The sequence below is a fragment of the Budorcas taxicolor genome, chromosome 19 (assembly GCF_023091745.1).
Source record: "Budorcas taxicolor isolate Tak-1 chromosome 19, Takin1.1, whole genome shotgun sequence".
In the NCBI taxonomy this organism is placed as follows: Eukaryota; Metazoa; Chordata; class Mammalia; order Artiodactyla; family Bovidae; genus Budorcas; species Budorcas taxicolor.
The window spans coordinates 45,779,699-45,806,959 of record NC_068928.1 but is presented as its reverse complement, the minus strand read 5'-3'; the positions used below and the strand labels follow the sequence as shown (position 1 = coordinate 45,806,959).

General features: G+C 40.3%; 1 protein-coding gene across 3 annotated transcripts in view; it reads left to right on the top strand.

Annotated features, from left to right (window-relative positions):
- Positions 1 to 27,261, top strand: part of KANSL1 (KAT8 regulatory NSL complex subunit 1) — a 165,978-nt gene that overhangs the window by 10,634 nt on the left and 128,083 nt on the right. The window contains exon 1 of one of the 3 annotated variants that reach the window (XM_052657699.1): positions 14,165 to 14,241. The exons of the other annotated variants lie outside the window; for them this stretch is intronic. The gene's annotated coding sequence lies outside the window, so the exon portion shown is untranslated. Of the gene's footprint in view, positions 1 to 14,164; positions 14,242 to 27,261 lie in introns of those variants that run through there. 3 annotated transcript variants of the gene reach the window in all.

Below are 27,261 nucleotides of genomic sequence, written 5' to 3'. Positions count from 1 at the left end.
TTCCGCTCTGGGCCTAATTCTGTCTACACAGGAACTGCCTGGAGCACCTCTAGTTTCTCTTCTCCTGGAAAGCCCTGCAGATAGATATTTAGACAGCTTTCATGCTTGCAGAGTATTCTCTCAACTAAAAATAAATCTTTGTTTTTGCAAATGTTTCTCATTTGATAACACAAATCCTTTCCATCTCTCAGTTCCCTTATTTTTCCAATTTATTGTAGTATTTCACTATCAGGAAGCTCATCACTCCATCTGCAAAATGGGAAATTCTCTGTGTATCTTTCATATAATTTATGAAAATGTTAAATATAGCCTTTTGAAAACATTACCTAAGATCAGTGCTTGTACTTCATATGGGGAAGTACCTCAGCATCGATCCACCCATAATTTCTGTGTCTCACCCCATCTAGACGGGCCTCCTTAGTGTAGTAGGTGGTGTGGCAGTCTCATAAATCATGCCCCTTCTATGGTAAATATTCTCGACTGTGTGGTCACTCAGGCTTTTTAAAAACAGCTTTTTATTTAGAATCTTACCAAGACTTGTAAAAGCCTAAATAAATTATAGTCAATACTTTCTCCTCAGAGAATTTGGATTGACTGGTGTGGTGTGATTTCATCTATCAGAAGCCATGTTTGTCTTTTCCTCAGAAGGTTATTTATGCTGATATGTCTTCTGATCTCATCCTCTAGTAGAGATTTGCCAGTTTGACCGAAGTGAAGCTTACAGCAAGAGCCCTTCTGTTGAGTAGATGGGAGTTATATCTATCTATATCTGTGTATCTATACATACTTTATTTATTTGGCTTTTCTAACTGTGGAGCTCGGGCTCAGTTTTCGTGGCGTGCAGGCTTAGTTGCCCCATAGCGTGTGGGATCTTAGTTCCCCAACCAGGGAAGAGATTGAACCCACATCCCCTGCATTGCAAGGTGGATTCTTTTCTTTCTTTCTTTTTTTATTGTTTTAAAATTTATTTTTGGTTGTGCTGGTTTTTTGTTGTGCGTGTGGGCTTTCTCTAGTTGTGGCAGGTAGGGGCTACTCTTTGTTGCAGCTTCTCACTGCGGTGGCTTCTCTTGTTGCACAACACAGGCTCTAGAGTGCTTGGGCTTCAGTAGTTGCAGTACCCAGGCTCCATAGATGTGGTGTATGGGCTTAGTTGCTCCCAGGCATGTGGAATCTTCCCGGACCAGGGATCAAACCCATGTCCCCTGCATGGACAAGTGGATTCTAATTCACTGTACCGCTAGGGAAGACTGCAAGGCAGTCTTAATTGTTAGACCTCCTGGGAAGTCCTCAGAGAATACTTCTAAAATGCAGAGAATACTTTGGGGTTCCGTGACTACCTAACATCTGATACATTAGTTTGGAAGCATCTTGTTCGTTTAATGATGAATTTGATTCATCATTTGAAAGTGATTTTTGGACTTTAAAGAGTAATTTAGAAATAGATTTCTTCCTCATATCTTCCTCGGTAGGTGTTCAAACTAATTACAGTTAGGTCTGTCAGCTGTCTTGCTGTTGTCACTGTTTATACCATTTATCAAGTGTTCCATCAGTCTTTATTCAGCATCTGGCTTTTTATATATTTAAACCAGCGCTCTGTGGCTCTGCATTTTCTTGCAAGATTTTAATTTTTTTGCCTACATAGGCCTTAGTGCTCCTGATCAGCTACAGTTTATGATATTTTGTTGCTTTTCCTCATTTTTTGTTGTCTGTTTTGAGCATAGTTATTCTCCTCCTCTCTCCCCACCTCCCTCCCTTCTTCCCCCCATGCTACTTAAGGATTTAAACGTTTTGGTTGAACATCTGACTTCTTTGCTTTCTTACAGTCAAGTATTTTTACAGTCCATCTCTGTGCTTTGCGTTAAACATTTGCTTTATGCATTTACTTATTTTTAGCTGCGCTTGGTGTTTGTTGCTGTGCATGGGTTTTCTCTCGTTGTGGAGAGCACAGGCTACTCTGGTTGCGGTGCTCAGTCTTCCCATTGCCGTGACTTCTTTTGTTGGGGAGGACAGGCTCAGAGTGCACAGGCCTCAGTAGTTGTGGCACGTGGACTCAGTGGTCATGCTCCAGGCTCTAAGAGCACAGGCTCAATAGTTGTGGCACACAAGCTTAGTTGCTCCACAGCATGTGGGATCTTCCTGGATCAGGGATCACACCCACATCTCCTGCACTGGCAGCGGATTCTTAACCACTGAGCCGCCAGAGAAGCCCCTCTCTTGTTTACTACATGAGGCAACTGAGAGCAGTGAAGTCACTTGTCCAAAGTTACATAGCTATGTGGTGATAGAACTAAAAGTTGAATCCCAGTCTAGCAGTAATTATACAAGTCTGTTGATTGCAAGGGGATAGACTCCTCTAATCACATCTGTAATATATTGGACCATATACAAACAAAAAAATTGATTTATAGGGGCAAAAATAAAATGATCAATCTGGCTTGGAATGTGTAGCCTAATCAGCATTTTTTTTCCTGTTCAGCACATACTCTTCCTCTCAGATCCTGTATTTGTGTTTTACTTTATACTCTGGGTAGAACTGGGGATGACAATGCCAAGATTTTTCTCTTTGAACTACCCTTTTACAGAAGCCTCGCCAACCATCTGTTATAATATTCTTTGAGCAGAGTATAATACTGCTACTTTTGTTTAAGCTTTTGAAATAATAGTACATTCCAATCCTATCTCACTGAAGATAACCCTTCCAGGAATAGGATTTTGTATTCTTAAACTCTTCATACTGATGTCCTAGTTTGTATCATTCCTATCTATAGATGACTGATTTTTATCTATGACCTGTTGTATCTTCCTCATTTCACTCTTACATAGAATATTTTAGAATAACTTGAGTTTGATGAGAACCTAACTTTTGCTTATATATACACTGTTGGCAATAAGGTTGCAGATCTAACATGAAGGCATGTTAGTCCTCTGAGGTAATCTCTCAAGGGGAAATAAATGGCAAAATTATGGCTTGTCGTCTTCTCCTGATGTTTTTACAAGTAGTTTAACATATGTATATATATATATATTTTGTGTGTGTGTGTGTGTGTGTGTGTGTGTGTGTGCACATCAAAACTGTTTAGAAATTGTTATTTTGGCGTCATCTTTTTTTTTTAAACAGCTTTACTGATTATTCATTTCACATATCATAAAATGTACCTGTTTAAAAATATATAATTTTTTTTAGTGTGCTCACAGAGTTGTGCATCCATCACCACAAACTAATTTTGGAACACCCCGAAAGAAACCCTGTATCTCTTAGTAGTCTCTGTTTCCTTTTGTCCCTTAGCCCCTGGCAGCCACTAATCTGCTTTCTGTCTCTATGATTTGCCTATGCTGGACATACCATACAAATGGAATCAAACAGTACAGGCTCTTTTGTGACTAGCTTCTTTCACTTAGCAGGTTTTCAAGGTTCGTTTGTGTTATCTATCAGCACTTCATTCCTTTTATGGCTGAATAATATTCCATTATATGGATAATACCCCATTTTGCTTATCCAGTGATTAGGTGATAGACGTTTCAATTGTTTACATCGTAATAATAGGCTATTATTAATAATGCTGCTGTAGCCATTCTTGTAGGAGTTTAAAAATGTTTGTTTATTTTTGGCTGTGATGGGTCTTTGTTGCTGTGAGTGCCCTGCTGCTTTGTTGCTGTGTCTTCGTTGCTGCTCTCCAGTTGCAGTGAGCAGGGTCTATTCTCCAGGGGTAGGATGTGGGCTTCTCATTGTGCTGGCTTCTCTTTTTGTGGAGCACTGGCCCTAGGGCTTGAGGGCTTCAGTAGTTTTGGCTTGTGGGCTCTAGAGTGTGCAGGCTTCGGTAGTTGTGGCGAGCAGGCTCAACAGCTGTAGCACACAGAACCTGATTGCCCTGTGGCATGTGGAGCAACCAGCTTAGTTGCTTCACAGCATGTGGGATCTTCCTAGATCAGGGATTGAACCCGCATCTCCTGCACTGGCAAGTGAATTCTTAACCAGTGGACCACCAGGGAGGTCCTCTTGTACAAGTTTTTGTTTAGACACTTCTTTTCCGTTCTCTTGGAAATATACCTAGGAATAGAATTGCTAGGTTATATGGTAACTTTAACTTTTTGAAGAGCCAAATTATTTTCCAAAGCAGCTATACCGTTTTACATTTCTACCAGCAGTGTGTGAGGGCTCTGGTTTCTCCAGATTTTTCTCAATACTTGTAATTGTCTGTCATTTTGATTATAGTCATGCTAGTGGGTGTGAAGTGGTATCTCATTGTGGTTTTGATAGCAAATGATGATAAGGTCTTTACACAAATGGCTATTTCACAAATGGCTTATTAGCCATTTGTGTATCTTTGGAGAAATGTCTGTTTCTATTATAGTCTTTGCTATTTTTAAACTGGATTGTCTTTTATTGTTGAATTCTAGGAGTTCTTTATATATTCTGGATACAAGTTCCTTGTCACATATGAATTTCAAATATTTTCTTTCATTTATGGTTTGTTTTCACTTTCTTGATGGGATCCTTTAATGCACAAAATTTTACAATTTTGAGGAAGTTCAGTCCATCTATTTTTTATTGTCATTTGTGCTTTTGGTGCCATGTCTAAAAATCATTGTGTAACTCAAGAGAATGAAAATTCACTCTTTTTCTTTTTCCTAGGAATTTTATGGTTTTAACTCTTACATTTAAGTCTGTGATTCATTTTGAGTTAATTTTTGTGTATTGTGTGAAATAAGGATCCAACTTCTGCATGTGAATATCCAGTTGCCCCAGGACCTTTTGTTAAGAAGACTCTCCAACCTCAACTTCTACCTCCCCTGCCTCTCACTGAATTGCTTTGTCACCCATGTCAAAAATCAGTTGACTGTAAGTGTGAAGGTTTATTTCTGGTTTACATTCCATTAATTTATATGTCTGTTCGTATGCCAGTACCACACTGTTTTGATTTCTATAGCTTTGAATTAGGTTTTGAAATCAGGAAGTGTGAGTCCTTCAACTTTATTCTTCCTTTTCAAGATTGTTTTAGATATTCTGGAATTGAATTGAATTTGTAGATCAATTTAGGGAGTATTGTCATCTTAACAAGGGTACATCTTCTGGTCCCTGAACATGGGATGTCTTTCCACTTAATTAGTACTTCCTTAACTTCTTGAGACAATTTTTATAGTTTTCAGATTTTAAGTTTTATACTTTTTCTGTTAAATTTATTTCTAAATATTTTTTGATGCTTTTATACATGGAGTTTTCTTAATTTCATTTCAGATTGTTTGTTGCTATTGTATCAAAATATAATTGATATTTATTTGTATAGTGATCTTGAATTCTGTAACATTGATGGATATGTTTTTTAACTCTAATAGTTTATTTGTGGGGTTTTTTGTAAACAAGATTATGTCATATATGGATAGAAGTATTTTACTTCTTTCTTTGTAACCTTCTAAGTTTCTAATTTCTTTTTCTTGCCTAATTGCCCTGGCTAGAATTTCTAGTACAATATTGAATAGAAGTGGTGAGAATGGATATTCCTTGTTTTGTTCCTGACTTTAGGGAGAAAATATTCAGTCTTTCTCCATTAAATATGATATTGGCTGTGGGTTTTTCATAGATAACTTTTTCAGGTTAAGAAAGTTTCCTTCAATTCCTGTGTGTTTTTATCATCAAAGAGTGTTGGATTTTGTAGTATATTCATTTTCAGATAGTAAACCAATCTTGAATTCCTAGAATTAATCACACTTAGCAAAGGTGTACAATACTTTTTATATGTTGCTGGATTCATTTGCTAGTGTTTTGTTGAGGAGTTTTATTTATATCTATGTCCATAAACGATATTGGTCTATAGTGTTTTTTTTTTTTAATGATATCTTTGTCTGGTTTTGGTGTCAGGGTAATAATAACCGCCATATTAAACTAGTTGAGATGTGTTTTGACTTTATCTTGAAATAATTTTGCCTTAATTAAAAAATTATTTATTTTTAAAATTTTGACTGTGCTGGGTCTTTGCTGGGGCTTCCCTGGTAGCTTAATTGGTGAAGAGTCCACCTGCAATGCAGGAGGCCCCGGTTCAATTCCTGGGTCGGGAAGATCCCCTGGGGAAGGGTTAGGCTACCCATTCCAGTATTCTTGGGCTTCCCTTGTGGCTCAGCTGGTAAAAAATCCTCCTGTAGTGTGGGAGACCTCAGTTTGATCCCTGGGTTGGAATGATCCCCTGGAGAAGGGAAAGGCTACCCACTCCAGTATTCTGGCCTGGAAAATTCCATGGAATATATAGTCCATGGAGTCAAAAAGAGTTGAACACGACTGAGCGACTTTCACTTTGACTTTCACATGGGTCTTCGTTGCTGTGGGAGGACTTTCTCTAGTCTTAACAACTCTAGGTGCTATGCTCTGGCTTCTCATTGAGAGTGGCTTCTCTTGTGGAACATGAGCACTGGGAAGCAAGGGCTTCGGTAGCATGGCTCATGGGCTTAGTTGCTTCACAGCATGTGGAATCTTCCTGGACCAGGGATCAAACCTGTGTCTTCTTCATTGGCAGGTGAATTTTTAACTACTGGACCACCAGACAAGTCCAGTTTTGGCTTAATTTTGCACATTCATTTAGCAATAGTAAATTCTAATTCCCTCATTACTAAATAAAGATAATAATACTGACTACTGTTTAAGAAATGATGAGTTATTTGTGGCAATTACAAGATATGTAGAAGCCTTCCCATAGGGCATTCCCAATATTTGAGAATGAAAGGGAGATGTACAATTAACTATAATTGGACTAGATCACAATTTTTCATTTTTCTTGACCTTTTTCCTGGCTTGAGATATTTAGGGTAGAGATTGCAAGTCTGTCACTTTAAATCTTTGTCTCCTACTTGGTTCCCTTAACTTCTTCTCTTAGTTTTGTTTTGGAGTACTTGTTTTGTTACCTCATTCTAGTTATGCCATAAAGAACACCTAATGTTAGCCTTCTTGGATGAGTCTATACAAGCTTCCCAAAAGAGCCAGAAGAGAGTTGAATGGAAAGCATAAAGCACTAAAATTTTGTTGATCTCTTACCACTTCTTTGCTTTGAATTATTAACTATTTAAAATATCAGTGAATAGAAGGGTTGTTTTTCTTTTTTGGCCACCACATAGCTTGTGATGGTGACTTAGTATTTTTTCCAGAGGTATTACAGTGTTTAGCATCCAGTAGACACTCAGTAAATGTTTATGAATGATTGGTAATTAGTAATAAGACTTTAAGGGGATATCTAGTTTTACTGAAAATCAAAGAAAGTTATTCAGGGCAGGAATATAACTGTTACTGTTGTCATGTTATAAAAATTGAATGCCCTAGCCTAAATGTTACCAGCAAGATCACATTTTGATATTGTTGCCATAGAGATTCTAGGGCGTGTGAGTAGCTTTTTCCCTCCTCTACACAGCAGGATTTTTTTTCTTCTTAAAAAAAAAAAATTATTTATTTGGCTGCACTGGGTTTTAGTGCAGTGAGCCAGGTCATTGATCTTTAGTCACGACATGTGGAATCTAGTACCATGACCAGGGCTGGAAACCAGGCCTCCTGCATTGGGAACACGAACTGTTATCCACTGGGCCACCAGGGAAGTCCTGGATTTTTTTCTTCTTTGTGCCACAAAAGATATAGTTTCATTAGGTTATTTTATTTTTTTGTTCTACTGGTTCAAGTTAGAGCTAGATCATTTGAGACAAATTTTGCTAGATAAATGTTTCTAAATTTGATTGTGAGAATTAATTTGGAGTATGGCTGAAAATACTGAGTATTTTGTTCTTTTTGTCTGATTCAGAAATGAAAAAGTTTGCTGTTAAGAAAATTATATATGATTTCTTAGTAAATGAGTGACAGAGATAAAACTGGGACTTTAGCATTTCCTGAATTCCAGTCATGTTCTCTCAGTAGTTTATGGTCTCATTTATAATTTTGTACCCACAACAGTTTTTACATTAGATGTTTTCAGGTTTCATCATCTGTATAAGGGGACTGTATTCAGGTATTTGTATTTATCTATAAATGATCTAAAGCAGTGCTTCTCCTAAAATACTCTCAAGGTCTGGGGTTGTCCAGAGCAGCTTGTCACAAAAAGGGCATCTCTCTGAAGGACTCATTCTCTGTCTTGAAAAAATGAGAATTTCACTTAATATAATTGTGTTTATTTTAACAAGAGTATATCTGATTTTACTACAGTCTTTGATTAAATCACCACTCCAGCAATGTCTCCTGCCTATTGAGTGGCTTCAGTTACTTCCTAGTCCAGAGCTGTAGGCTCCACAGTGTCCCTGAGAACCCAGTTCAGGCATCCAGGAATCAGTGAATTAAAAAGTAATGTTTCTTTCCAAGAATGGTGTGCCTCTTTATTGGAGGGAACAGGTGTGGTGTGCTGTTTCCGTAATCCCTAGGTTTGCTGCGCCAGCAGAGCAGGACTCCAGAAGTTGCATCTAACTTTAGACTCAGCAACTCACTTAAACTTTTTTTTAAAATGTCTTTTGCCTTGTACACATGTTGCCCCTTTTCTCTTTGAATATTTTTTTTCTCCTTCTGACTTTGTATCAGGCCCTCCACAACTTGGCTGCTCACAGCTGCCTTTAAGTTCTGCATGTTTACCTTTATGAATCATTTGGAAAAGAAGCCAGGCAATCTCTTGGTAACTTTGGGGCACGTTCTGACATTTATTATGTGATACAATGTGTTAGGTTCTAGGCAAATTGCTTCATTTGATGTTGGCTCATGTGCAAAATTAGTATATTAAAATACTCCTTTTGTTATGTTTGGTCAACAAACTTCTTTGGTTAATTCTTTGAGAATTTAAGAATGTTCTCTCCTGAAGTTCAAGTAATTAGAATTAAGTAAAATTTACCTAACTAATCAGTTTATTTAATCAGTAATTTAAAAATTTTGTTTAGTTTAACTCCTTGAGAAACTTTATTAAAATATTCTTGTAAAGTTCTGGTTAGACTGCATGTATTAGAAATCGGTGTTTGTGTAGCCACTTTGAAATCTGGTACTGCGGAGGAGAAAACCATCCGTCTTTGATGTTAAGTCTTAACATAGCTGATGGCCTTGGAGAACACTTGTTTTGATACAGTTGCATACATTTGCATTTTAGTACTGTCTTCCTCAATATCCCCCAATAAATTATTTCCTGATTTAGGAGTGTGTTCAGGGTTAACCTGCAACTTTAGTTACTGTTCTCATTCCATGGACTGTTCCCAACTCCATGGACTGTAACCTGGTGGGCTCCTCCATCTGTGGAATTTTCCAGGCAAGAATACTGGAGTGGATTGCCATTTCCTTCTCCAGGGGATCTTCCCTGCATCGACCCAGGGATCAAACCTGCATCTCCCACACTGTAGGCAGACTCTTTACTGTCTGAGCCACCAGGGAAGCCACTGTTCTCATTACTAATGGTTAAATCATGAGGCTGCCTATGATTAGTATTTATTCTCAATGAGTTATCGGATCACTTCTGTGGTGAGATGGTAAGATAATATCTTTGTGTAGATTCCAGAGTCTATATCTTTACTATGAGGAAGAAAATTATCTTGTTTTTAGATGGGATTGAAAGTAAGGAATACCATGCATTCTTATAATCTTTGTCACTGACAGGTTTTTCAAATGCCTTAAGTTGCTTAATCTTACTGCAAATTTGTTGCTATTGGGCTGAGTACATAAGAGTATATGATATTCTGGATTAGCTGAGACCTTCATTTAATGAAAACAATCTTTGAGCTCTGTAGTCGTTGTAATTAATGTGAGGATTTTCTCTTACTTACCTTTGGCCAAATCTTGATACCTGTCAAACTGAACTGGTAGCATTGTTCAGGTTTACCTGCATCATGCTTGCACTTCTTATTCGCCAGTTGGTGAGTAGCATGTTTCCGGTGGGAAGCTGTAATTCTGGAATGCAGGTGATGTGGTGGGGAAAGTGAGAATTGGAGGCTGACGCACGGTTTCCAGTCTGTGTTCCAGCTTTGGCTTTGGGCAGTCTCCTTGCTATTTTTTCTTGGCTTTCTGATAATAAAATCTGGAGGTTGAACTAGATAGCCTTCCAAATTCCTTTTGATATCCAAAATTCTTAAAATTTCCCAGTTTTGGTTCAGTTTATCCTGGCTTTCTACTTAATATTTAGCTTGCTGAATATTAACATGAGAGCATGCACCAATTTCAGTTTAAAGATGTTTCTTTCATGATATAATTTTAATATTTTAAATAGTTTGATAATGTTCATTTCTTTGATTATCTGGACTAGGTTCCTGGGATGCAATGGCAAATAACAGAAATTTTAGGCTTTAGTGAAGGACTGTCTCCTGAATTATTTTAATAACTGCTTTTTTTTTTAAGTACAAAACAAAATAATCCCTTGTCCTTTGAGATTAGTTTGCCATTTGAAATACTGAATTTTAAAACAGTGTATTTTAATTTTGGCTGTGCTGGGCCTTCGTTGCTGTGCGTGGGCTCTCTAACTGTGGCCCGTGGGGGGCGCTCTTCAGTGTGGTGCATGGGCTTCTTGTTGCGGTGGCTTCTCTTTTTGCGGTGCACAGGCTCTAGGGCACTTGGGCTTCAGTAGTTGTGGTGCATGTGCTTAGTTGCTTGATGACATACGGAATTTCCCCAAAGCAGGGATTGAACCTGTGTCCCCTGTATTGGCAGGTGGATTCTTAACCACTGGACCACCAGGGAGGTCTGGGAATTCCTTTATTACTGTTTTCTTGAAGGGAAGATAAGTTAGAGGTGGATTGAAGGAGAGGAATGAACAAGGATTGGTGGTGAGGAGGGATGGTCCTTTTTTACACGGCAGAAATAACACATAGATAAAGAATGGATGGGTAAGGAGTTGTATATAAGAGGGAAGTTATGTAAAATATAATATAAAGTATTATAATACAAATACTCTAAAATATGAGAAAGTTATAATTATGTTTTTGACTTTAGGTATAGGCAACCTAGTGCAAATTGGTGTAATATGTTTGTTGTTACATTGGTCTCATGTAGCTGGAAGTCCAGTAGTCTTGCAAATGTCGGGATTGTTCAATATAATCATTTAATGCTGTCACCAAGAACCAGGGTTCTAGCCAGCTCTCCATTCTGCGCTCTTTGATGTTGGTGGCGGCTGCAGACTTGATGTAAGGTGACTGGAGTGGTTTGAAGTGTCATGTTCAGCATTACCTGAAGAGGGGCTGTTTCTTCCTCCTCTCATTTTAGGATGGAAGCAGCTTTTCTCACAATTCTGTATTCCAGTGGGCTTCCACTCATGTCCCATTGGCCAGGATTACATTTCTTGCCCATTGCCAACCAATCTCTGGTAAAGAGAATGGGTTAAAACTAATTTCACTGAGATAGAGTGGATATTGGAGGAGAGCCAACCACAATGAGTATTTCAAGAATGATTTGAAAAATGAGTAGAATATGTGTGTGTGTTTAATCAGTCTTGACATCCACTGTGTTTTGGGGGGAAATTTAAAAAAATATATATTTATCTAAGATTTTTCTGTCTGTAGTGGCTTGCCTTTGAATTTCCCTATTTGTAAAAATTGGTGTCTGGGCAGAAAGACATCTGATTTGAGAAAATGTAAAAAAACTGACTGACTTAAGTGCCATAAACACTTAAACAGGCTTACTCTTGGGCTAAGCAATGAGAGAAGGGGAAAGTGGGAATTTATTTTTACCCAAAATGCATGTTTAAAAATTAGCATTTCCACTTTTTTGTTAATCATCGAAAAGAATCTATTTTATAAGCTTGGTTATTTGGAGGCCTAATTAAATCTGATACTTGAGTTTTTAGAATGGAAGCAACAGTAATATGATTTTGTGGTGGGTATCTTTGAACATAATATTTAAGTATACACTGCAGAGGGCTATGCCTTATTTGGTATTTTTCATTTGCTCATTTAGATTTCAGAATCCTCTAATTAGGGCTCTAGTTCGCCATCTATTGGTTTTAGAATTGCGTTTAACACCTTTTGCTCTATTTTGTGGAATTACTATGTATGCAGAGATATGTGTGTATACATTAAAAAAAATATTAACCCACCTCTCCGCCTCCTGGGATTGTAAATTAAAAAGACAAGACTAGGATCTCTTTCGGAGGTATATACAGATATGTATACATTAAAAAAAATTCTTTGTGTAATTTGACCCTGCAGCTTTCTTTTGGTATTTAAGAACCATGACTATGATTGAGTGTGATTTTAAGGGTACAGATTGGAACTCACAGAAATTTAGGTGTAGATGCTGTAGGAGCTGGTGTTGGAGTAACTTTGTGGGAGGATAAACTATCAGGCTGTTTTCTGACTAACAGAAGTGACACATACCACCGGATATTGGTTCTGGTAAGCCACAAAACAGTACTGAGCATTTCTCATCTTCCTTTTTGGTAGCAGAGCATACCTTTCTCATCTGCTGCATTTGACGATTTAATTGTTGGAAACATTTTTGTTGTTGTTGTTCTGTCATTTAAAGTAATACCAGAGTTCCTTTAAGTCTCTAAGTACTGGATTTATCTTTTGGCAACTTTTTCTTTAAAGGGTAGTGGCTTATAGTGTGTGTAAATGCGACACTTTGCATTGTATTGCTATATTTTTTAATCTAGAAAAAGTTCCGTTATTTTAAGGCCCTATTTTGGAAAAGGACTAAAATACCGTACTGACAAACTGGTCATGAGAAATTATAAAAGTGCCACGACTTTAAACCAAGTGGAAGTTTGCTTTTTGTTCTGAGATTTGGGTTTCTCTATGGAGCTCTTTGTTAAACTTTTAGCATAGCACTGAACTTCCTTTTGGTGGAGACAGGAAGCATAAATACTCATTGTGTAATGCCATTTGCCTGCCTTGGTAAATCTGCCAAGCCATGACACCCAAAACCAGACGCGTGCTTCTTAGCGAAAACTACAGTTCCCAGCGGGCCCGGCGCTGGTGGGCCATCACTTCCCCTTCTCGCTCCGGGCTGGCCCTTCCCGGGCTGGTCCGGCGCGGGCTCCAGCTCGCGCCTGCGTAATGAGAACGTGCGCTATTTTTTTTTTTTTTTTTTAACCCCGGCGGCTGCGGATCGCGGCGCCGGGGCTAGTGCCCAGGCGTGCTGCAGTGTAGGGAGGCAGACTGCTAGGACAAAGGGCGGCGGGAAGCGCTTCACCAGTCAGGGAGCTCCCCACCCTGCTCAGCGCACGTTTAGCCCTAAATAGTGTGGTGCCCAAGACATGAGCCTATTTACTACTCAGTACAAACAGTTCTTGGCTCACGTCCTCTTGCTCTGTCGCGTCAGCCTTCCTTGCCCCTCAGCCGGCGCGCGGCCCCGCCAGCCCCAGCGCGGAGGGAATGTGACGGCATCAGTGCCTCAGGTTAGCCTCACCCCGGCCAGAGCGAAGGCCCGCTCCCGCCTGCCGCAGTGCCGCGTGCCGCAGCCGCATGTCTGGGAGCGGCGGGGTCCCGGCGCCGCGGCCTCCGCAGCTGGAGGCGCAGAAACAGCGGCCGCGGCGAGGAGCCATGACTGAGGCGGCGGCGGCCGCGCCTCCTGGAGGCTCGCGGGGGCGGCGCGGCGGGCGCCCCCTGGCGGCGCGCCGGGGCGGAGCGGGCCTTCGCCGCCGCAGCCGCAGCCGGCGGAGGCGCTGCTGTCCCTCCTCCCCGTGTCCCCGGCGCTCGCCCGCTCGCTCGCTCCATTCTCCCTCCGCTTCAGATTAAAGGGGGGGAGGGAAAAGAAGCTCGGCCGCCATTTTCCCAGTGCCGCCGCCACCGCCGCCACCGTTCGCCGAGCCGGCGGGAGAACCGAGCACCGTAGCGAAGCCGACTCGTCTCGCCGCGGCGGTGCGGGGGGCGGCCGGAGCGCACTCCCCGGCCGGGAAGAGGCGTCCGGGGGCGGCGGCCGGGGTGCGGGCTCGGGCTGCAGACGGCGGCGCTTGTTTGTGCGGGGCGGGGGGGCGGCTTCACCCTTTGCCCCCGCCCGCCAGTCCTCCCGGCCGGGCTGTGGTCCCCGGCCGTGCCCAGGCCCCGCCGGAGCCGAGGAAGGCCGGAGAAAGGGCCCGAAAGAGAAGAAAAAGCGGCCGCTCCCCGCCGCCGCCTTCCCCTCCCCCTCCGCCTCGCCCCCCCGCCCGGAAAGTCAGGGCGGCTCCGGGCGCCGGGGGGGAGGAGAGCGGCGGGCCCCGGCCGGAGCCGCCGCCGCGCGCCCCCGCCCGCCGCCGGCCCTCGGCGCCCAGGCCGGGGGCTGTTTGCAAACTGCGCCCATTTTGTGGGGCTGAATCCGCCCGGGCAACGCTCTTCCATCACGTGGTAGGTGCTGGTGCTGCTGCTCCTCTCCTCCTCCTTCTCCCGCTGCCCTTTCTCCTTCTCCTCGCTCTCCCTGTGGCTCCCATTTCTCCCTCTCTTTGTTAGTTGTAACTGGAAAGGCAGGGCAGGGCAGGAAAAATCCCCGGAACTTTAAATGGCCTCTCCGGGCTTCCCCGCTGCGGGTCCGGGGCTGGGAGTCGCCCCAAGGGCGGGGGTGTGCGGGGGCCCTTCCCCACCAGCTGCCGCCTCGTTCGCCAGCTTTTCCTTTGGCGTTCTATTTAAAAATGCGGCCTTAAGAACACGATTTATTCCGGTTAAAAAAAAAAACAAAACAAAAAAAACAAACAAACTCTCGGTCTCGCCTTGAACTTCTCTTGACTGCAAAAGGCCTTTCTCTGATCGAAACACACATCTTGCGCCTTTCACGGTGTGTATCACAACTCTGATTGTTTAGTGGAATGGTTATTTGTTTCATTTATTTATTGTTTTTGTTGCCTGTAAATTGAGGTCACTTATGTTTTCCGATCTAGACTCCTTCAGGCGGACGTGTTTTTTTTTTTTTAAACTAAAGAGGAAGAGACAGTTATTTGCTTTTAAGTGAGTTTGGGGGGCCTGTTTTCCGGCTGACGGTCTTTTGATTCTCAGCAAATAGTTTGATTGTTTTCCATAGGATAACCAGCCTTACCCGCATGTTTTACTTAAAAATTCTATTGTTTTCCGTTGTCGGGATCCCAGTGTGGTTTTTTGGAGAAACACGTTACTTAACTATTGCTTATTGATTGCCTCAGGGGAGAAGGGGTGACATGATGGCGCCACTTTAAATTGCTCTCTTTCCTCCTCCTCGGTTTTTCCCCCCCTTTATTCTGGAGGTCACTGGAGCAGTTTTCGTGACCTATTAATAAACTACTTGAGAGCGTTAACAATACAACTAGTCGGGCTAGAGTTTGGTTATGTTAAGGGTCGGGAGACTCAAATCCTGAGGTCCTCAAAGTTCCGAGAAACCTTCCTAGTCCTGCCTCGCCTTCCTCACCTCCATTCACAATCCTGGTGTTGCCATCTCCTTTGTCACGTGGCTAGCAATCATTGTGTTTTTTTGTTTGTTTTGTGGTCTGTGTTTATATTTTTAAATTGTATCCCAGAAGAACCTGCCCCCTCCCCATTAGAAAGATCAAAACGTTTTAGTTTTTTTAGTTTTGCAGTTGGATAACATTTAAAATAAACGATAAAATTACATAATCTTTGCCTTGCATAATCATGATATAGTTATACATTGTTACTGAACTTTTCTTTTCTAAAGCACTTTCGAGTATGAAAAGTAGAGCATTGGAATATGTTTTCCATCGCTCAGAATAGCCTGTAGTATTTTCCCTGCTTTTTGGGTCGTTTAAAGTAACCACTATTTACAAGGGTTTAAGTGGGTGTGTTTCCCCTCCCCCCTTCTTTAGGCTATACTTGGTTCCTTTTCTAGTGTACTGTCTGACCAATTTAGAAATTTTCAGTTGTCGACAGGCGTGTCATTTAAAGCTATTTTTCTTTTCTTATAACGATAGTGAACACTTTTGAGTAATAATTTGTTTTCTAACTAAAGATATTTCATTACGTTTCTGTTGGGGTTTTGATCCCGAGTATTTTTAGTGTTAATCTATAGATTTAGAAGAATGTTCTATTATCTGTTTTTTTGTGTCAGTTTTCCTAGTAGTTGGGTAAATTCCTATTATATAAAATACCAAATACATTTCTCTGTTGTCTCTAGAGAGGTTACTAACCACTTTCTCAATTTGAAAAAAAGATCTGTCCTGAATTTTAAAACATTTCAAAAACTAAATATGAAATGTAGTGGGTCTTAAGTGTACACTGATTGGTCTCCTCTAGCATGTATATATTTTATGGTTTTGGGCCATTTTCTTCGCTGACAGTTACATCATGTCATGTGATATGTGCAGTGTGATGTGTAGTCCTAAAAATAAGGCAAGGTAAAAATGCTCATCCCTTGGGAATTTTAAAAATGTATTATAAATGTGAGATAACTGTCCTCAGTCATGGAATTCTGATTTTGATTTCCTCTAGGTTTATCCAACAAAGTCTGCAATTCCTTTGACCTTTAGCATATTTGATATATTTGTTAGCGATCTCATGATTTGAGGTGGTTCAGGTTTTAATTTTCAAGTGTGCACCACTTGGAGGGAAACAGATGTGACAAAGATTCTTACTGTCCTTATTATGGCGAAAATGATTGGTCTCTTGAGGACTGCCGTATTTAAGTATATACTTAATAAGTACTTTTAGTTTATGTCTGTGGGCAGTTAAAAGAGTGATCAGTTAAGTATTGGGAGAGTCTTGAGGTATGGTGGGGTTTTGGGCCCTTTCACCTTTGTGAATCCATTTAAGTGAAGTATTTAGAAGTGTTCCGGCATCTTTCCTGAAAGCCTTATTCAGAATTTTAGCATTTGAGTTTTGTGCTTTATAGCAGGTGAGATGTTCAATCTTTGTATGATTTTCTTCCTGCCTACACATGTTGTTTCTATGGTTAAACCTGCAGAGCACACTTTCATTGTTAGATGACTTATCATTATCCTGTTGAGGAAAATTCTGGAAGCTAGAAAGTGAGTATACCTTAGTTCACTTTTGAACTTTTATCAAGGTGAGAAGAAAGGAAAACAACTCTTCTTTTTCTTCTTCAAACACTGCCAGTACCCTTCCATTTCTAGTCATGCTACATTGTAGCCAGTGTCTGTACCTCCTCCGGATTTTATAGACTGACCACAGATTTTAATTGTATTTTCAAGTGAATTACAGCTGATAGATTTGTTCTGTTTGATACAACCTAACTCATGTAATCTTTAAACATGGGGCCATTTTGGTTGATGAAGCTGATTTGAGAAGTTACTTTAGTATTGAGTGGTTCTAGTTAAAGGAACTTTTCTGAGTAAAGCTTAGTTACCCTGTTGTACTAGAAAAGCAATTTTTAAAATTCTGTGAAGAAACATACTAATCCATATTCAGTTTTCAAAATAATCATTGAAAATCGTGTGTTTAAAGAGTAATGCTTATTCCTCTTATATTTGAGAGGGGCATTCAGTAGGGGTTATTATTTTTCTTCTTGGTGAAGTCATTAGATACAGAAATTAAGTGATTTCCTTCCTGGAGAGAGAGGGACTTTTTTTTTTTTTTGAAAAAAAATTGTTATTTTCTTTTTTCTTTTTTTTTTAACCTTCAGCATCTTTCCATTGCCTTGAATTTGGAAAGGAAGGGCTGGTGCAGACAGAGTATGTGGTTCATCTTCAGTTGATTGGGCCAGAGCAAATCTTACTGTTGAGTGGTCTCGTTAGTTTTAAAGCACTTTTTCTTTGCCTTGTTTTTCTATTTTAAGTAAGTTTTTGCCTTTTGTTTAGACAGTTCTAGGTCTCCGGAAGCATGTTTTATATTAGGGCTCTTTTACTTGATCACTTTATGAAAAAGTATAGGTGCAGGTGTCTCAAATAAAACAGCCCAAACACCTGGCCTGCAAAGAGTACTTGGATCATGTCCTTTCCCTAAAATAAGACTTCTAACTATTTCTTGGAAATCTGTATTAAGACTGGTTTTTGAGTCCTCACGTTGCTTCTGAAGATGTGTGTTTAAATTGTAGTTTCCATCAAAATAAATTGCATGTTAGCCTCTGGGCATAGTAAAAGTTGCATAGAAATATTCCTGCCAGAATGTAATAATTCATGACACAAAGTGAGACTTATCAGTACTTGCCATTCCTTGAAATGTGAGATCAAAACTCAGTGAATCACAGTAATGGTTAAAAAAGACAGTATGAATGTAAAAGACAAATATTCCACTGTGTTAGAGGTCACCAGCATTTGAAGGCCACAAGAAGACAGAAAGTGGTGTCTTTGGGTGTCACTTGCATATTGTGGAGAGAATTGTGGGTCACAGGAAAAGATTAGTATATATGGATGGAAGGGTCACTGTTAACTAGTTCAGTTATCATTTGTTCCCATGTTATGGTGTGTTGCCAGTCTTTTAGGATGTAGGGTAAAATGTAGGAGAAAATGAGTCGATAGGTTTGATTTATCAAAAAGCCTGGATTCCAAAAAGACTGAAATAGATGTGTTTTTTTGGTTTGCGTGGTAAGCTTTTGTTGTCTTTCATCAAATAAAGGTAAAGCAAAAATGGAGGGTGTGAGGAAACTCTTCAAAGTAGAGAGTGCAGTTCATGTTTATGGATAAGAAATAAATTTGAGTAGTCTGAAAGAGAAACTTAAAGATTGTGTATGAAGATTTTAAACATTACATCAAGAAGCCCTTCAAGGTAGACACCTTTTAGATTCTTGTCTCACATGGGTAGTGGTGTCTGGGAACTGACAGCTGCTTAATACATGTTAGTTCTTACCTTCTGTAAGGCTTGCTTTTCTAAGCTTTTCGGCTAGCTCTACACAGTTTTAACATTGGAAGGCCCTAGCCCCCACGGAATTACTTAACTTTGTGTTTTATTGTTGTTGATTGTAAACTTACCTTTTTTTCCCCTCTAGTTCTAACTTTTTAAAAATTACAATTTCTCCCCAAGCTTTAAGAGTGAGGGAAGTATAAGGCAGAGGTAAATTCAGCGCAATTTTATCTAAATGTTATCAAAAACTCTGGTTCTTGTTACTTGAACCAGGAATCCCAAATGAGATCTCACTCTGAATTTTAAGTACAGCAGATTCTGCCCTTGTTTGGAAAAAGTTGCTTAAGTGGCATCAAACTTAATGGAGTCCCTCACCTTTTAATTTCTTTGCAAAAAGGGAGCAGCTTAAGGTCAGATCTGGTTAAATTCAGTTGGAGGGGAAGTGTTGAATAAAAAAGATGAATCACAATTTTGTTGTTAGAGTATTAAATGAAAAATTGCTAAAAACTGGTATCTAGGCTTTCATTTGCTATTTGGCCTTTGTGACTGCTTATTAGCACCTCCACTGGAGGGTGTGAAGGGATAGAGGTGAAAAGCTAATTAGTTTAGCTTTTGCTGTTTGGTAGCATAGAGGCTTTGTAGAAATACTGGTCTGATAAGTTGAACTGTCAGGAAAGTTTCATTAAACTGTTCATAGGTTACCATGGAGCACTGAGGATGTTTGAAGAGCTTACCATATTTTAAAAGATACTGGATTGCTGTTTTTCAGGGTTTGTGTGTGTGTGTGTGTTTTCAGGTAATCTTTAATTCAGTATTCTGAAGGGATAGGGTCGATTTCACTGAGATCTCTGGAGTTGGGTCAGGGACCTTCCCCTCACCCCAACACCCTAAGAAGAATGTATTTGCTTTTGAATTGCTTGGACCCTTTGAGAAATCTTCGATTTTAGTTTTTTTTTTTTTTTTTAGAAACACTTGTATTATTAGAGTTGTTAGAGATGAGAGAGAAGTCCATTTTTCCTTCTTTGCCTTTTGTGAGCTAGACTGGTAGGAAATGAATTCAGTGATAAGTAAACACAAATGTGATCTTACCTGTTTTGTAGCTTGGTCTTTTTTTTTTTTTTTCCACTTAGTTATATATCAGATTTTTCACGTCAACATAAAGTTTTTTTTTCAATAACTTCATAATATTCTATTGTATCTTTTTAAGTTTGCTCTCTTTTTTTTTTTTTGTATTACAGTTCTTCAGTAAAATAATTGTGCATATATTCTTAGGTATCTGTGAGAATATTTCTGTTGAGTAGGTTCCTAGAAGTGCAGTTACTAGGTAAAAGTTTGAGTAGTTTCATTTAAAATTTTGAGAATGCCTTCAAAGGCCTATGTAGCCAAATTTAATAGTTTAAAAGTATACTTAAAAAGTTTGTCAGTCTGAGTGCATGTGCTTGGCAGTGTGTGTAAATGACCAGAACTTGAGGTAGACAAAGTCTGTCCTAGATTCAGTTGGTTCCTGCTTCTTGTTAGATTTTCACTTTATGATCAGACATCCCCATTAACTTCATAACGGATCTCCATCTGATGCATTCACTGTAGAATACGCAGGTTAACTAACATATATATTGGCCCACTGTGTGTCAGGCGTAGTGCTACCTGTAACAGTTACAAATAAAACAAGCCATTAAGTTAAAATTGCTCAGTCATGTCTGACTCTTTGTGACCCCATGGACTATGCAGTCCATGGAATTACTGGAGTGGGTAACCTTTCTCTTCTCCAGGGGATCTTCCCAACCCAGAGATCAAACCCAGGTCTCCCACATTGCAGGTGGATTCTTTACCAGCTGAGCCACAAGGGAAGCCCAAGAAGACTTGATTGGGTAGCATATCCCTTCTTCAGCGCATCTTCCCAACTCAGGAATCAAATCTCGGTCTCCTGCATTGCAGGCGGATTCAAGGAAAAGAAAACAAACCATAAGTTTCCTTTTAAGAAATATACAGTCAGTGAGGGTGACAAAATTGGGTGTTTATTTTCCATTATGACCAGGATGTCATGTGAATGCTCATTAGACCCTAGAGAGGAATGAGACCCTAACTCTTACCTGGAATGAGTGGGAAATACTTTAAAGAGCATGCGATCTTGAGCTAAAATTTGAGAAGCAAAGGTGCAAGGGCATGGGAGAACCTGGAAGTATAAATAAGATTGCGGTGGCTAGGGTGAGGACAGGTGGAAGATGAGGCTGAGTGTGAAAGGGGGCAGATAAGTGCTGTGTGGGAGTTTGGGTTCATCCTTACCCTGGTGTCATGGAAGGATTTTAAGCAGGCGCACAGCATGGTTGAATTTATGTTCCCTCTCTTTTTTCCCCTCTTTTCTCCTCTTTTAGTAATCATTTTGGTAGTGGACACTAGGTTGAAGGCTTGCTGAGACAGGAAGAAAGAACAGTTGGGAGAATATTGCTGTTCTTGGTTAGTGTAAGGCCTAAGAGATTCTGAAGTACAGGCAGTGGCATTAAGGATGGAGTGACTGGTTATCATTCTATCTTATCGAACCCTCATTGTTTAACTGTGGTGTTGAGTCAGAATGTCATCTCTTTCTGGAAGTGTCTCCGATCCCTTTAGGCAAAACACAGTGCTTTGTCATCCAGGTTTACCTTAACACCTAATTTCCGTCTGACTCTTTGTGGTCCCGTGGACTACAGCATGCCAGGCCTCCCTGTCCCTCACCATCTCCTGAAGTTTGCCCCTTGTTCATGTCCATTGCATCAGGGAATTTTCCAATGAGTTGGCTGTTCACTTCAGGTGACCCTAATACTGGAGCTTCAGCTTCAGCATCAGTCCTTCCAATGAGTATTCAGAGTTGGTGTCCCTTAAGATTGACTTGTTTGATCTTCTTGTAGTCCAAGGGAGTCTCAGGAGTCTTCAGCACCACATTTCGAAGGCATCAATTCTTTGGCTCTCTGCCTTCTTTATGGCCTGGCTCTCACAACTGTGTGAGGGTCCCCTTAGGATTCCCTGATCACAGTGAGTGTCTTTACCAGTCCATGTCATCCTCATAGACACTTGGTGTGGAGCTTTGAATGCTGTTGGCATTTTAATAAAATGTTTTTTGGATTTCTCATTGAGTTTCCTCTAAAGACTAAAATTTAACATCCGTGTGTCTAGCAGTTAAGTCCCTTCCAGTTTAAACTTAGCCTTATGTGTGGTAATAATGCACTGGGCTTCCCTGGTGGCTCAGTTGGTAAAGAGTCTGCCTGCAATGCAGCAGACCTGGGTTCAATCCCTGGGTCGGGAAGATCCCCTGGAGGAGGGCATGGCAATCCACTCCAGTATTCTTGCCTGGGGAATCCCATGGACAGAGGATCCTGGCAGGCTACAGTTCATGGGGTTGTAAGAGTCGGACATGATTTAGCAACTAAACCGATGCAACACTGTAATAACTCTACTTCAGTAAAAAAATAAACTAAAAAAAATAAGCATGGGTCTTCCCTGGTAGCTCAGATGGTAAAGAGTCGGTCTGCAATGCAGGAGATCTTCGATTCCTGGCTCGGGAAGATCCGCTGGAGAAGGAATAGGCTAACCACTCGGGTATTCTTGGGCTTCCCTGATGACTGAGCTGGTAAAGAATCCACTTGCAATGTGCGAGACCTGGGTTCGATCCCTGTGTTGGGAAGATCCCCTGGAGAAGGGAACGGCTACCCTCTCCAGTATTCTGGTCTAGAGAATTCCATGCACTGTATGTATAGTCACGGAGTTGTGAAGAGTCAGATGCGGCTGAGCGACTTTCACTTTTCACTTAGAGATTTGGATTGGAATGCTTCTTCTGTAGCTTAGTAGTGGTGTGGTCTTGGGCATGCTACTTCTGAGCACATACTCATACTGTTATTGTGATAATTAAATGAGGATGTTTATGTAAAACACTTAGCACAGAGACTGACAACGTAAAAGGTCAATTAATGTTAGTGAACAGCAGTCATAATAACAATATTCTCCAGCCAGAGCTCTGATTCCCTTAGTAATAATAAAGCTTAAGAAGCCCTACCCTGTTGGCATAGGAAAGTATTAGGAACTGGGGTGGTGAGGGCCACCTTATTTCTTTGTTTTATGAAAAAAAATTTGCCTCCCACTCCCTCTTGTATTCTATAACAAATCTACATTTGTAAAAGAAAATCTTTCCAGTGTGTTCCATAATGTAACTTTTGGTACTTGATCACAAAGCTGCTTTTTCCCTCTCTTTCTCAAGAAGCTGTGCATGTATCAACCACCTGCTTCATTCAAGTTGTTCTGTGGATCTGCTCCCAAATCCTTCCCTATTATTTCAGTTGTGTCAGTTTCTTGATTGGTATTTGCTCATCTTTCTCTTCTTAGCACAATCTTATGCTTGAAAAGCCTACCTCTGGGTCTTTTTGACTACTGTGAGCCTGTCAGTGAGTGCTCACAGTGCTTACTATGTCTTAAGTACTCTATCTCAGTGAAGTTAGTGAGAATGCAAAGAAAGATATTAAGGGACTTTCCCAGTCTTGAAATATAGTTAACAAATTGGCAACTAGGGGAACATTCAGATAATTTTAACTGAGTGGTGACTTTAAATGCATTGTACAATTTAAGCAGGAAGAAAGTTAGGTGAGTCTGAATAGTGTGGAAAAGTTTTTGTGGAGATGTTGTGTATTGAAGTATTAAGTTTTGGGCTTAAAGGGTAGAAGGGCCTTCAGTTAGAGGCAACAGCATAGGCAAAAATGATGAGTTGAATCTGGGGGCGGTTTCTAGGTCCATGCCAGTTGATGCACTTGTTTTGATGTTAAGTTTAACTTTGGAGAATTTGGAGTCATGAGAAATGTACTAGGAGCTATTCTTGAGTAGAGAAGTGAAGCGATAAAAAGGTATGGAATGGATTAGACGAGGGAGCCCCTACCTCCGGGCTGTGCTCCTGCCAGATCAGTGGCAGCCTTAGATCACAAATAAAGTGCACAAATAATGTGCTTCAGTTACAGCGAAACCATCCCTTCCCCCCACGCCTGGTCCGTGGAAAAATTGTCTTCCACAAAATCAGTTCTGGTTGACCAACAGGTTGGGGACTGCTGGATTAGAGGACTGAGACTTCAGTCAGGAAGCTGTTAGGATCATTTAGGTGTGAGCTGATGCACGCCGGCTGGGTTTGGATTGGTACTGTTAGGAATGGAGAGGATATACCAAACCTAAATGATTCTCCGTGCCTCCCAACCTGAACAGCTTTATGAGAAATAACTGGGAGGATTTTATCTTAAAGAAGGTGAAATTATGAAGGAAATGACAACCTTCTCGTTTCTTAAGAGCTTTCCTATGTGTCAGTTACTTGGCTTCTCTGCAGACCTCAGGCGCTTCTGAAGCCTGGAGGAGACTTTGACACTTGTGCGGTGGTGACTGCCTTAGTTGTAGGTTCTTGTTGTATCCTGTCTAGATTATTGCAGTAGCGTCTTCATTGGCCTTTGACTTTTTACTTTCTTAATCCATCCTATACAACTGTTCTCTGAAGCACAGTTCTCATGTGTCACTCCATATATGAAGAACCTTTAATGATTTTCTGCTGCTTTTAAGTCTGAGTAAAAACTGGCTTTTGAAGGTTGTCCATTAATGAACTGGCTTCAGACTGCATTTTCACCTTTTTCTATAGTGTTTCCTCTTGTTAAAATATGCTTTATAATTCAAACAAGTTGATCATCTTGTCTAACCTCCAGGATGTCCGCTTTTCCTCTCACTGGAATGCCCCATTGCCTTCTTTTGCCTCAGCCTTTTACATAATGAAATTTTAGCTAATTTTCAAGCTTCAGCTTAAATTTTGATGACTTCACACACCCTTGTCTAACCATCCTTCCTGTGTCTTTTTTCCCTTTGTACAGAGTAATGAGGTAATGATGGAACCGGTTAGTAGAAGCCACATTATGGGCAGGTTTTTCTTCCCCATCTGATTTTTGCTTCTGTTTTCAGTGCAAGTGCGGTTGTTGGCCACCCAAATGTCCAGACCCTTCCCTCTGGGCCTTGGCAGCTAATCAGCATTGTTGCAAGGTGGATGCTGCCAATTTATTCTTGTGTAACCAGAGTCCTGTCCTGGGAATTTACAAGGGAGTAAGGTGTGCCTTTCGTTTGTAGGTATGGAGTTAGTTTGTGACTTGCACTATTTGAAGCAGCCAGATATGTATGATTTCTGGAAATCTATGTTTAGAAATATATATGTATGTATATACATCTGTAGATACAAAATCTATCTCTAGAGAATGGCTCTCAATTGGGGGGTGTGATTTTGCCCCCTTTGGGGACATTTGGCATGTCTGAAGGCATTTTTGGTTGTCATAATTTCTAGGCGGGTGCAGCAGGCATCTAGTCCAGGGATGCTGCTGAACCACCTGCAGAGGCACTGGAGAGACCCTGTTCCCCCAGCGAATCAGCAGTGCTGAGGTCGAGAAACTCTGTCCTCAGGTGCACTTTGGCTTCCAGGGTGTTACTTCTGTCAGGTGACAGTTTGTTCTTGAATCTATATTGCTGTTTATAGTAAGAAAATCATACATACAGGAAGGGGCCTTAGAGGTCATGTATTTGAACTTTATTCTAACTTATATCCCTCAGAACAGTGTTCTGCACAATATTGATATAATGAAAAAAGATGTTTGTTAAAGGTGAAAATATTTGAGCAGTATTCAGTATAATGAAGTGTATTGTGAATCTCATCAGGGAAGTTTTTCCTAACTGTGTTTGCCTGCTGAACTCATTTGACATCTTCCAGTCCCCAAAATGCTTCCTTGGGACTGGGATGGACACTGTTAATTAGCTAGTTCAAATTTTCATATCCTTTTAAAGGACCTTGATAAGATAACCCTTCTTTTGTCTCTTAAGCTTACTGCTGAATCATAGTTTATGTCAGTGGCTGCAGGTGCATTAGGTCTCAACTTTTTTTTTTTTTTTGGTCAGATTGTGGTTTATTAGATGAACTAAAAGTTGGAATATTTTAGGTTTCTTTATTCTGAATGTACGAGGTAACTTAACTATCTGTCCCCACCAGTGAATTGGAAATTAAAATCGCAGCCAGAAACCTACCACTTATCTTGTGATGAGGATTAATAAGTTACTTATAGCTTTTAATGCTTTGTATTCTTTGGAGAAGGGTGATTTATCAAAAGCTGTTGTGCTGTTTTTGTAACACTCAAGTTTGACAGTTTCTTTCTGCTCTAAATTGTTAAGTCACTACAACGTTTTTGGGATTTAAGTGGGATGGGAATTGTTTCCATCAACATTTGCTCATTACGTTAAATTTAAGAACATTTTTGTGATAGTTTGCCTTATTCATATTTTTTTGACTCTTTAAGAATTTACAGTATTTTTGCTTTCTTCCCTTGTATTATACAAGCAATCTGTGTTTATGGTGGAGACATTACATAAGCCAGAAAACAAAAAACAAAAGAATCTTATCACCTCCTTTTTAAAACTGAAATGAGGTCACAGTATACATTTTATTTTTTAACACCTTTTTTTCTACTTAACAGTTTTTCATTCTAGTAATATTTGCTTTTTTTCCATAGGTTATAGTAATAGTGCAAATAATGGGCTCTTGTGCCAGGCACTAAGTTAAGTAATTGAAAGTATTTTATGTAATCATTTCTGCAGCCTTCTGAGGTCAGCTCTGTTATTTGCAGATGAAGTTGAGGGAGCAAAATAGTTAAATGATTTAAATATGGGTGGAGCCAGATGTGAACCTATACCTGCTCCTCTTACCTGTGAATGGGGGGGTTGGGAAGTGATATTGCATCTTGGCACAGCATTTCAAGTCAGTGAAGGGAGGCGGGTGTAGAGTCCAGTATATATTTTTTAGCAGTTTTGATATAGAAAGATAAAAGATTTCCGAGTTAGGAATGGAATTTCTTCTGAAGATGTTACTTTCCCCCTTCCCTTATTGAGACAAATTGTTTAGTAACTACTCTTTTCATTGCACTCCATGGGGATTTTGAGACCAAGGAGGGAGTGTGAGCAAAATACATTTGCCTTTGAGGCGTATATGATTAATGTCAAGTTCTCAGGTGTGCTTTCAGAGGGTCAGAGAAATACTGAAAGAGGTGGGATTTGAGTCAGCAGATTTTTCTTTTAGTTGCAGATTTTAAAGAAATAATTCTGAAATAACTTTGGAATGTTGATTACTTAAGCACCTTCTGTGGTGTGGTGTTAATGACAAGCCACTTTTTATGTGTGCTGGGTGAGCATGGGTTTTCCATATGTTTTGTGGAAGCTGTGTAACATCTGTGTCCTTCCTTGGGTCCCAGAGGGAGGCTGCTTCCTGCCATTGCTGAGACAGACTGTAGTGCTTTGGGGCAGTAGGCTCCATCTACTCCTCTCTCTCGTTGTATTAATCATCTGACAGTGATAATGTGCCTCCTTGCATGGCTAGTGCTAAGTTGCTTCAGTCACGTCCAACTCTTTGCACCCCTCTGGACTGTAGCCTGCCGGCTCCTGTGTCCATGGGATTCTCCAGGCAGTAGTATTGGAGTGGGTTGCCATTTGCATGGCTAGTACCAACTGTATATTGTTATCAGTTTGAAAGAGGATACTGAGTTGATTGGAAGATCAGATAGTGGTTTTTGTTTATGGTAGAAAATCCTTTTCCCATTATTAAATTGACTCAAGGTATTTTGAATAAAGAGC